At 41.3% G+C, this 8,693-nt stretch overlaps 1 long non-coding RNA gene across 1 annotated transcript; it reads left to right on the top strand.

The window, feature by feature from the left end:
- Nucleotides 1–800: 800 nt before the first annotated feature.
- Nucleotides 801–7,801, top strand: LOC124257044. The gene is made up of 3 exons (XR_006893168.1): nucleotides 801–887; nucleotides 7,484–7,603; nucleotides 7,695–7,801. It is a non-coding gene; the product is annotated as an uncharacterized LOC124257044 (long non-coding RNA).
- Nucleotides 7,802–8,693: the final 892 nt, after the last annotated feature.

Genomic DNA, 8,693 nt, shown 5'->3' with positions numbered 1-8,693 from the left:
AAAGTGTTTATCTAACAGGTACCCGTCATAATCTGACCTTAAACAGTGTTCACTCTGTGAGAACATTTCCCCGGCACATGCCAACTGAAATTACACAGCCTATAACCAGAAATGCTTTGAGCTGTGGCCTTTAATCTCTTATAACAACATATAAGGTGCAGGCACAGTGAGGTTAAACCTTCCAAATTAGACCTCGTGTATCGTGAGAGTATCCAGAAAAGCATGATATTAACAAACAATTAACAATAGCTTTCTGGAAATGTAGCAATCAAAAACTGCAATATAGCCGCTTATAACATTAGAACCATTAGTGTCGGAAAATATTTAATAGTAAATGCAATTTCGTTTTTACTATTACAACACAAATCTGCCTGACAGTAGATTGTGTCGTGTCATCGCTTGAGACACATGGCAGTCCTTAAAAACGTTTTACTGTCTGCACACATATTGACCATTTAGGTATCAGGAAATCACACACACGCCCTATACGTATCACATAACCCATTCACATCTGGCAGAACGTCAACGTTGAATCAATACACATGCAAACAACCCAAAAGTCTATATACAGACAACGTCGGCAGGACGTCAACGTTGAATCAATACACATGCAAACAACCCAAAAGTCTATATACAGACAACGTCGGCAGGATTGAGAATGTAAGCCATATGAATGTTATGCGTGAGCGCTCTGTTGTTCACCACTCCCCTCTGGATAACCTGTCAAACAAAGCAAACAACACGTCTTTGTCCTTTTAACACTTTCCTGGGGGAGAGGGTATCATTCAGTATATGACTGTGGTATTTCTTGTTCGCCACCGCTACAGAGTCAGTCATGATTATCCTTGGATTCATTTTTCTATCATTGCTTACAGGACACACATTTGGTATGTACTTTAGTTTCATTGTACAAAATGTTTAAATCATGGTAGACTTAGTGATTCAATTAGAATTTGTGAATTACACTGTAAGTTGTATTCAGTTTGTTTGAGAATTCTTTGCAGCAAAGGCGTACGATCATATATATCATATATATATATATATATATATATATGTTAGTGTTAAGGAAAACTACCACTTCTTCTACCGGTACTACTGAAACATCGAGAAATTTGTTGATACGGATGTGAAAAAAGTTGATGTGATAAATGTTATGCAACTTTGACTTGGGGTGGGGTCACTACATACCGCAACACACTGTTTGTTTTCTGTTACATATACTGAGAGACAATACTTCTCGAGACTTCATCACCCTCTTCTTGAAGTATAAGTATACTCAGCAGCAAAAAAACCCACGTCAGTACGAATTCACAATTAGATAGGCACTGTAATCAGATCATTACAGAAATGGACATAATAAGCGGATCAAAAACATTTTTTTGTGTACAATATCTTGACTCATCGATGCATAACTCAGCACAATCCCAAGACATTGGGATGTAGGAAGTTCTGCTGTAGGAAGTCCTGTGTAGCTCTGGCAGTATGGGCCCGGGCGTTATCATGCTGGAAAATGTTGTTCCGGTGACGTGCAAAATGTGGTATGACGTGGGTTCTGAGAGCCTGGTCGATGTAGCGCACCGCTGTGATGCCGCCTCCTCTCCCTGGACCAAGGTTCTGGAACACCACAGGCCCCACTCTCTGGTTCAGGCCTATTCCACCCCATCCTATGATGCTTGCACCTCCCCATGAGTCTCTTTCTATAACACATTGGTCTGAGTAACGCCACGTCGTCGCCATATTCTTGTTCTGCCATCTGCAGTTGATACGCTGTACCGACTCTCATCTGTGAACAGAACAGTTCTCCATTGCCTGTATCGCGAGTTTTGGTGTTGTTGGGCAAACTGTTGACATTCACGCCGATCACTTGGGGTGAGGAAAGGTCCACGGTAAGGTCTACGGCAATGGAGGTTCGCGCTGTTAAGACGTCGGCGTACTGTATCAGTACTGATTGGTCTACCGTGTGTTCCCCCTGTCTGGCGTGCTGTTTCAGATGCCTGCATGAAGGGATTCTGTACATGCTGTCGCACAATATGGTGGTCTTGTCGTCTTGTGGTCACCCTTGGTCTGCCAGTACGGCGGCGATCATTTGTGGTGTTGGTGGCCCAGAAACGTTGCTGCAGCCTGTAGATGGTCCGAACGTTGACCTGGGAGTGATTGGCAACGGCTTGTGCAGTGTGGCCAGCTTCAAGTCTTCCTAGCGCCTGGTTCCTCTGAGCTGTCGTGAGTCGCGGCATCCTGCTGACCTTGTAATGTGAATGTTTCAACCAGGTTTGGGGGTGCATTTTATAGGGCTGGACCTTGTGAACAGCACGTGCAGCATGAGTTGCATGAAAAACATGGAGAACACCGTACCATCTCCGAGATCAGGTTGCGTTTTAGAGACCGTTTCCTGGGTTCCATTCTGAGTTTGGGAAGGAATGTCTTTGCTCAGGTAAAGTTGAAGATGTTGTCAAAAATATACAAACAAAACATTAAACGAATTTACAGTTATCCGTTTCTGCGAAGGAAAATTCGAAACTGACGTTTCTTTTTGCTGCTTAGTATATATTTGTCCGTCTTCCCAGCAGGGGTTCTCATTCCCATGATGTGTTCTCGTTGCTATCGATGACCTGCGAGCATAAGCTTACACTGTACGTGAAGATGTATGGTTTTATTCTATCGTTATTCTGAGGCTCTGTGAAAGAAAATTCATATTTTGAAAATGTCTGCCGTAAGTAACTTGATCACATGCGTCCACTGAGCACACAAATAATCTCCCTGAAAGACTGACAGATGTGCTTGGCATGGTTCTGAAAATTAGTGAGTTTCTCTTTGAAAACTCACGTTTTACCAACGGTTGTAATGAGACGTCAATGACGTCACGCGTATTTCAACTTGAAACTAGACATGGATCTCTTATTGTCTCTTTCTGTCAAAGAAAAAAAGAACTGGCAATGTCGTTAGGAACAGATCATGTGAAACACCGTGTTTTGGACAATTGACATTTGTATATTAACAGACACATGTTAATCGTGTTTGTATTAAGTTATCTAAAAATGAAAAATGTATTCTGCAACTAAATGATGCGCATATGTCTGAAGTTAGGTTTAACTGTGATCTCCGGTTCTTTTAAGTTCAGGTTCCTGTGCATTGGCGGCTGTGTCGAACTCAAGCTATAAGAGTGAGGCACTGAATCTCCATCACACAATGTTAACGCTCTACCCCATTCAGTGAGCCCAACAAAAGTACCAGAATGTGTGCGAAACTAAGATAGTGTAACACCAACACAAACCGTCACATTTGATGGTGTCAAGTCAGATACAAAAACAAGATCAATAGCGACGGTGCCACACCCGTCAAATTCCACTGGTACCAGGGTGTCAGACACAGCGAAATAACTCTCATAATTCAACATTAACCTTCGACATTCGCTAGTCCTAAGGTTGTTTCCTACAACGGCACCAAGAAGCTCACTCTCGTTTCTCAATACAAAGATTAAGGGAGATCCAAGATTTCAGTTTGCTGCACGAGAAGACAGCCGTACTGCTTTGTCAACATTAACGCTTTACTTGTTGTGTGTGAAGGTCCTCACATGCAGGCAGTTCCGGAAGAATCTAATCATGTGCGACGGATAGTTTTGAGATTGTTAACGTTTCCATGACTGATCAGTTATTTGTGGATGTGATTGTAGTGAGTGAGTTTAGTTTTTCGCCGTTTTCAGCGATAGTCCTGATTTAACGATGTCCTAATTTCCGATGACGAGACCATGTTAGGACACCCTTCAGGGCGACTGATGTTACAGAACTCAACTAAACTTCATTTACACTCCAGTCGCGTTCTGCGGCATTAGAGGTACAAGTTTACATAATAATGTACAACAAAAATACAAGTATGAAACATACGTGGACTTACAATATATCCGTACAAGAAACAATGGCCACAAAACACTTGTCGCTAATCTACTGCTCTTTCTGAACACAAACACACATATTCATGACCCTGAACGATAACACGATTTTTGTACGTATTATTTGTACGTATTCTCTCATCCCACGGGAATTTTCATTCCCTTGTGAAATAATTATAAGTTTTCTTATCCAAATTGTTCCTACTGATGTGATAAAGATGTCACACGTTTTGGGCCTCTAGACCTTTTACAATGAGTTGTGTGGTAATGACAGGTCATATAATAGCGCACCGACAGCAAGGGTCAGGCACGGGTAGGCCGGGTATGTGTTTATGTCCGAGGATTTCAATGTGATTTATGTTATGTTAGTGTTCTGCGTAGTCAATCGTAGTACGTGAAACTGTGCAGCAACTGTACTAGGCGGACGATAAATCATTAACACCACCAGATGACACATATCGTGATGACGAAAAGATTGAGACCATCAACAAGCATGCATGCTATCTTTGCCCTGTAGTATACATATGTCGTGACTTGCAGCCACAAACGCTTACAAACAAAGTAGGCAGGTCGTCATAACATAAGACGTTTGGATACAATGTTTTGCAATAAAACACGAAATACACCAGTGATAACGTAACCCTAGTGGTATCGTTTTCCGTCTTTACTGTCAGTCAGTGAGCAATATCGAGCTGTGAGCTATTTGTTAAAGACCGTCTGGAGTTTCAACTCTAACTCCCGCTTCAGGGTCAATCTACCCACCGTGTCCGCAACACACTTGCCACAACATTGTCGGAGTTGTACGTTGTACGTTGTACATATTGCTGCAAGGGTTCACGGCTTATCCCACAGTGAAGGGTTTGTAAAATGTCACTAACTTTTTCCATAAAAGCACTGTAGTGGTCTTTCATTACGTTTCAAGTGTCTTCTGCCTCCAAACCTAAGGCTGCGCATAATTTAGCATATCTGATGTTTTATACAATGCTTCTTACAATGTTGTATTCTAAACAAATCACGAGTATACGTATTGTCAGTCAGCAATTCGGCATCTAAGGAAGGTTTGTTCAACGCTTCGTGTGTGGTCGGAAAATTTAGTTTTGCCTTCCTGAAAACACCATGGTCCTTCGTGGCAAAAAAAGATCGTGCTTTAATAAGTTAAGTTCAGAGCAAATAATGTTTTATGAAAGTACACATGGCGTATAGCAAATCGCATTTCTTAAAACTGTACCAGGTCCTACTACCAATGCTATCGAGCGTGAATTGATGTCGCAAATTGAATTCAGTGTATCTTCGAGAATGATTCTAAAGGTTCATCACTTATGGAAAGCTTTCTATTCTAGATTCTCCATGGTACAGTTCTCACCACATGCCAATACAATTCATGGCATCAGTGAGCTCTATTGATCTGTTTTCTACTGTTATTTACAGAGCATCACGTATTGACCACGTCCAAAACTACACTCCTCAGGGAACCTTCTTTGTCCACACTATGAGATATTAACGACACAGGCGGGTGCAACCAAACGCCGCTTTATAATGATTTAGAAAAAAAGTAGAATGATATAGTTTGATTTTCATGTACAAATCAAATCCTGAATGAAACCCGAGTTAGCTCAATGTCAGTTTGGTGAACACACAGACGGAAGAAGAATCAAAGGACCTCTCTCGATTGGTTAAATGGATTTGTTCAGTTTATATTTGACTGTCAGGAATGTTGTGCTTCTTTTTGGAGAACTTTGTATGCATACATGGACATGGTACATCTTTCATTTTCAGGTTCTTGTAACAAATATTGAAACCAAACCTATTTCCACAAATAACGGAAATCACAGTCTTCTCTACACATACCACATAGTCATGCGCTGATTGTCACATCCATGCTAATTCTGGCATTTCATTACATCCTGTAGGAATTGTCTTTCAGGTAGCTCAGTATTAACCTGAGCTGTGTTTTAACTGAGGGACCTGGCTACAAAGAGAGTTCGACATTTCGCGTCTACCTACTAATATATAACACAGAATCCCTGCTGTACAGAACACAGCATCATAGTTCAAATGATATTACAAGAATACAATTTACGTCAATATTCCTATATTTCTCAAAACGCAATCGAGCTTACAATCCGAGATTCTGCTTTCCCTTTCAAAATGATTATCTCTTAGTGACAGGCATTCCTGAAATCAGAGTCTATATACTTCTTCTCCCCATCATAGGCAGAGGTTGTCAAAATACAATGATACAAGGAATCATTAAATTAGTGTATGTGTATTACTTGACATTTCAAGATAATGGAAACTTTTCGATATTGTCATCAGGAGTGTTATTCATTGTGTAACGATGTTCCAGGTGTATACTATTGCACAGTTCAGGCCGGGAAGATTGTTGTATGCTTTATTTGGACTTGTGACATGTTTCCACAAGGTACCACGACCCTATGGACCTTTCCACTCTGTTCTGACCCAGGCAGTTGGAGAAATGTTTCTCAAACACCTTTATAGTGATTTATGTTAATGTTTGTAACATAGTTGATTAAAAATACAATTGGTAATTATGTCACATCGCTTTGATGTTAGTTGGTTTCACACCAAGTTCTTTTCCGTCTGACTCCCTCTTAAGTTTAAGTTTCAACTTGGGAATCAACACGCTCAAATATGTATCTTATATTCAAATTTCAAAAAGTGGCTGTAGCGTTGGCACGTCACGCCGAAGACCCGGGTTCTAATCCCCACATGGGTACAATGAGTGAAGCCCATTTCTGGTGTCCCCCGCCGTGATATTGCTGGAATATTGCTAAAAGCGGCGTAAAACCAAACTCAGTCAGTCAGTCAGTCAGCCAAAAAGTGGCTGTAGAAGAAGACTTCCGTATGTTATAACTCAGTAGTTTGAACATGCTGCTGTGAACAACAGTTAGTATTTACTGTTTTGAACATATCAAAAATGGTCGAACGTCACTGCTGAATAGCGCAGATGAGCTCAACTATTGGCAAGATATACTCAAAAGCAAAATGTTGTTGTGACACACAGCAAAGAGAATCCGTGGTAAACCTTTCGTGGGGCAAATGAAATGTCCCTAAATGGAAAGACAAATGTTTCACGAATAGTATCGATCAACAAGCAATAGGGGCAGCACACATGGCATATGCAACATGTTCACAACAAGTACATCGACATGAACAGTAACGTGCGTGTCCGTTCTGTGCACTCTTTATGAAAGTCGTGTCCGTGGAAAGTCGTAGACGAATTCCTAACTGTCGATCCATTTCATCTCAGACGTGTTCAGTGGGTGCCAAATAAGATGATCTTGTTAGCCTAAGTAACACGTTAAGCAAGTTATTGTCTTCCTCTCTCTCTCTCTCTCTCTCTCTCTCTCTCTCTCTCTCTCTCTCTCTCTCTCTCTCTCTCTCTCTCTCTCTCTCTCTCTCTCTCTCTCTCTCTCTCTCTCTCTCTCTCTCTCTCTCTCTCTCTCTCTCTCTCTCTCTCTCTCTCCCCCCCTAATCCAGTCATCAAGATTACCAATCTTTGCCTTTCAGTATATATAGCAAACCCAGATGTGAATGTGATACTCTCTGAGCTTGACTTTGGCCTTTCTTTTCTAGGAGCATGCACCGACCAAAAGTCCGCTTGCGCGAATTGGGCCAGTTACTTCGAATGCTATCGTGTGTTAAAGCTGAATTGTGACTGTGCTCTCTCCTGCAATACCCCATCCGAATGCGACGGTGAGTTTACCCATGTTCCCGTCTTCACATCACACTTACACGCATTGAATGGGTCGACCATGCAATCATATGTCGTCTGTGCTACTTTCAGCTGGATCGGGTGATACCAGTTGTAACTGTAGGGAGTGGGCCGCTCAAGGGAAATGTGAAACTGACACCTCTGTTGTGACCGCCTGCCCTACGACATGCGGCATCAGGACCAGTGAGCATATTGTATCATCTTTGACTCACATTGCATTAGCTTAACATTGAACGGTGACATTAGGATGTTGATGAAAAGATGATAATAAAGCTCTGCATTGCTGTGTTTATACCAACTGTGCAGGTGACGCATGTGGCCAAATACATCACACGCGTATCCCTACACAGATGATGGGGGATGTAATGCAAATACATTCGTATATTTCGTCAGTTTGAATTAGAAACATCTAGAAATTTTAAACAAAATAACTTCGTCAGATAGCACTTTCTCATCTCGACAGATGTAGAAGAGTCTGTTTCATTAATGCTAAATACTTAAGGAAGTACTTTCTTATTACAAGGAAACAGACAGGTAATTGTTACAATCGTGAAATGCTGGTCTTTTTGCGATTGCCTCCTAAGCCTTCCAGTGTTCTCATATATTTCATATGGGTTTTACCTTGAACATTATTTATCTAAAGATGATTCGCGATGTACACAATGCAACGATGTTCTTCCTTAAGGTACTACGAGGTGTCCCGACCCACCGGGAGTCACGAATGCAAAGCCAAGCAAGACCGGTGACTACAAAGTTTACGACACTGTCACGTTTTCTTGCCTGCCCGGGACAACCCTCACATCCACATCTTCGTACGATAGGGGAATGAAGCATTGTGCGACCGATGGCAAATGGAAGAATAACTTCTATTACAAAACAAATCCTGTTTGCGTTTCAGGTAAACCTTTGTGTGACGATATGTTACTTTCTTACATTTCCATTCACATTTGAAAGTTGAACGATATAATAGTATTGTAGTATGAAGAAAACATGAACAAAACGAAAACAGTTTTAAATACTAATAGTTCATATTAAATCCGGATCAAACCGAGGGTTCAACATTTGGTGTAT

The sequence above is a fragment of the Haliotis rubra genome, unplaced genomic scaffold (genome assembly GCF_003918875.1).
Source record: "Haliotis rubra isolate DU_JTF1 unplaced genomic scaffold, ASM391887v1 Scf649, whole genome shotgun sequence".
Taxonomy (NCBI): domain Eukaryota; kingdom Metazoa; phylum Mollusca; class Gastropoda; order Lepetellida; family Haliotidae; genus Haliotis; species Haliotis rubra.
Note: the sequence above shows the minus strand (reverse complement) of the source record. Positions and strands in the feature narration are given on the sequence as shown.